At 44.8% G+C, this 2,500-nt stretch overlaps 5 non-coding genes and 8 pseudogenes across 5 annotated transcripts in view; all 13 read left to right on the forward strand.

Moving 5' to 3' along the window:
- Positions 1–22: 22 nt before the first annotated feature.
- Positions 23–141, forward strand: LOC142129144 (5S ribosomal RNA; annotated as a pseudogene).
- Positions 142–225: 84 nt separating this feature from the next.
- On the forward strand, positions 226–344 carry LOC142116506 (5S ribosomal RNA). The gene has a single exon (XR_012682452.1). It is a non-coding gene; the product is annotated as a 5S ribosomal RNA (ribosomal RNA).
- Positions 345–428: 84 nt separating this feature from the next.
- Positions 429–547, forward strand: LOC142136111 (5S ribosomal RNA; annotated as a pseudogene).
- An 85-nt stretch (positions 548–632) lies between these two features.
- Positions 633–751, forward strand: LOC142120880 (5S ribosomal RNA; annotated as a pseudogene).
- Positions 752–836: 85 nt separating this feature from the next.
- LOC142123346 (5S ribosomal RNA) lies at positions 837–955 on the forward strand. The gene has a single exon (XR_012684410.1). It is a non-coding gene; the product is annotated as a 5S ribosomal RNA (ribosomal RNA).
- Positions 956–1,039: 84 nt separating this feature from the next.
- LOC142136445 (5S ribosomal RNA) lies at positions 1,040–1,158 on the forward strand (annotated as a pseudogene).
- Positions 1,159–1,241: 83 nt separating this feature from the next.
- On the forward strand, positions 1,242–1,360 carry LOC142134227 (5S ribosomal RNA; annotated as a pseudogene).
- An 84-nt stretch (positions 1,361–1,444) lies between these two features.
- On the forward strand, positions 1,445–1,563 carry LOC142134039 (5S ribosomal RNA; annotated as a pseudogene).
- An 84-nt stretch (positions 1,564–1,647) lies between these two features.
- LOC142136889 (5S ribosomal RNA) lies at positions 1,648–1,766 on the forward strand. Its single transcript, XR_012687559.1, has one exon. It is a non-coding gene; the product is annotated as a 5S ribosomal RNA (ribosomal RNA).
- Positions 1,767–1,850: 84 nt separating this feature from the next.
- LOC142129772 (5S ribosomal RNA) lies at positions 1,851–1,969 on the forward strand (annotated as a pseudogene).
- Positions 1,970–2,053: 84 nt separating this feature from the next.
- Positions 2,054–2,172, forward strand: LOC142111460 (5S ribosomal RNA). Its single transcript, XR_012680965.1, has one exon. It is a non-coding gene; the product is annotated as a 5S ribosomal RNA (ribosomal RNA).
- An 85-nt stretch (positions 2,173–2,257) lies between these two features.
- On the forward strand, positions 2,258–2,376 carry LOC142122057 (5S ribosomal RNA; annotated as a pseudogene).
- An 84-nt stretch (positions 2,377–2,460) lies between these two features.
- Positions 2,461–2,500, forward strand: part of LOC142136871 (5S ribosomal RNA) — a 119-nt gene continuing 79 nt past the window's right edge. The window contains exon 1 of the ribosomal RNA XR_012687542.1: positions 2,461–2,500. This exon is cut by the window's right edge and continues 79 nt beyond it. This is a non-coding gene — a ribosomal RNA (5S ribosomal RNA).

Consider the following 2,500-nt stretch of genomic DNA (forward strand, 5'->3'; position numbering starts at 1 on the left):
TGTAGGTCAGTAAGAAACCAATACCTACAGCCACACCACCCTGAACAAGCCCAATCTCATCTGATCTTGGAAGCTAAGAAGGGCTGGGCCTGCTTAGTACTTTGATGGGAGACCACCTGGGAATACCAGATGGTGTAGGCCTTTCTTTTTTATTTTCTCTTGTTCCGACTTCCTTCAATGCTGGTTTTGAGATGTATAAGAGATGTAGGTCATTAGAAAAACAATACCTACAGCCACACCACCCTGAACAAGCCCAATCTCGTCTGATCTTGGAAGCTAAGCAGGGCTGGGCCTGGTTAGTACTAGGATGGGAGACCACCAGGGAATACCAGGTGCTGTAGGCAATTTTTTTTTATTTTCTCTTGTTCCGACTTCCTTCAATGCTGGTTTTGAGATGTATAAGAGATGTAGGTAATTAGGAAATCAATATCTACAGCCACACCACCCTGAAAAAGCCCAATCTCATCTGATCTTCAAAGCTAAGCAGGGCCAGGCCTGGTTAGTAGTTGGATGGGAGACCACCTGGGAATACCAGGTGCTTTAGGGAATTTTTTTTTTATTTTCTCTTGTTCCGGCTTCCTTCGAAGCTGGTTTTGAGATGTATAAGAGATGTAGGTCTTTAGGAAACCAATACCTACAGCCACACCACCCTGAACAAGCCCAATCTCATCTGGTCTTGGAAGCTAAGAAGGGCCAGGCCTGGTTAGTACTTGGATGGGAGACCACCTGGGAATACCAGGTGCTGTAGGCAGCTTTTTTTTATTTTCTCTTGTTCCGGCTTCCTTCGAAGCTGGTTTTGAGATGTATAAGACATGTAGGTCTTTAGAAAAACCAATACCTACAGCCACACCACCCTGAACAAGCCCAATCTCATCTGATCTTGGAAGCTAAGCAGGACCGGGCCTGGTTAGTACTTGGATGGGAGACCACCTGGGAATACCAGGTGCTGTAGGCCAATTTTTTTTATTTTCTCTTGTTCCGGCTTCCTTCAATGCTGGTTTTGAGATGTATAAGAGATGTAGGTCATTAGGAAGCCAATACCTACAGACACACCACCCTGAATAAGCCTAATCTCGTCTGATCTTGAAAGCTAAGCAGGGCCGGGCCTGGTTAGTACTTGGATAGGAGACCAACTGGGAATACCAGATGCTGTATGATTGTTTTTTTTATTTTCTCTTGTTCCGGCTTCCTGCAAAGCTGGTTTTGAGATGTATAAGAGATGTAGGTCATTAGGAAACCAATACTATAACCACACCACCCTGAACAAGCCCAATCTCATCTGATCTTGGATGCTAAGTAGGGTCGGGCCTGGTTAGTACTTGTATGGGAGACCACCTATGAATACCAGGTGCTGTAGGCATTTTTTTTTTATTTTCTCTTGTTCCGGCTTCCTTCAATGCTGGTTTTGAGATGTATAAGAGATGTAGGTCATTAGGAAAACAATACATACAGCCACACCACCCTGAACAAGCCCAATCTCATCTGATCGTGGAAGCTAAGCTGTGCCAGGCCTGGTTAGTACTTGGATGGGAGACCATCTGGGAATACCAGGTGCTGTAGGCCTTTTTTTTTTATTTTCTCTTATTCCGGCTTCCTTCGAAGCTGGATTTGAGATGTATAAGAGATGTAGGTCATTAGGAAACCAATACCTACAGCCACACCACCCTGAACAAGCCCAATCTCATCTGATCTTGGAAGCTAAGAAGGGCCGGGCCTGGTTAGTACTTGGATGGGAGACCACCTGGGAATACCAGGTGCTGTAGGCAGTTTTTTTTTATTTTCTCTTGTTCCGGCTTCCTTCGAAGCTGGTTTTGAGATGTATAAGACATGTAGGTCTTTAGAAAACCAATACCTACAGCCACACCACCCTGAACAAGCCCAATCTTGTCTGATCTTGGAAGCTAAGCATGGCCCGGCCTGGTTAGTACTTGGTTGGGAGACCACCTGGGAATACCAGGTGCTGTAGGCAGTTTTTTTTTATTTTCTCTTGTTCCGGCTTCCTTCGAAGCTGGTTTTGAGATGTATAAGACATGTAGGTCTTTAGAAAACCAATACCTACAGCCACACCACCCTGAACAAGCCCAATCTCATCTGATCTTGGAAGCTAAGAAGGGCTGGGCCTGGTTAATACTTGGATGGGAGACCACCTGGGAATACCAGGTGCTGTAGGCCTTTTTTTTTTTATTTTCTCTTGTTCCGTCTTCCTTCAATGCTGGTTTTGAGATGTATAAGAGATGTAGGTCATTAAATAAACAATACCTACAGTCACACCACCCTGAACAAGCCCAATTTTATCTGATCTTAGAAGCTAAGCAGGGCCGGGCCTGGTTAGTACTTGGATGGGAGACCACCTGGGAATACCAGGTGCTGTAGGCAATTCTTTTTTATTTTCTCTTTTTCCGACTTCCTTCAATGCTGGTTTTGAGATGTATAAGAGATGTAGGTCATGAGGAAACCAACACCTACAGCCACACCACCCTGAACAAGCCCAATCTCATCT

The sequence above is a fragment of the Mixophyes fleayi genome, chromosome 1 (assembly GCF_038048845.1).
Source record: "Mixophyes fleayi isolate aMixFle1 chromosome 1, aMixFle1.hap1, whole genome shotgun sequence".
NCBI classification, from domain to species: domain Eukaryota; kingdom Metazoa; phylum Chordata; class Amphibia; order Anura; family Limnodynastidae; genus Mixophyes; species Mixophyes fleayi.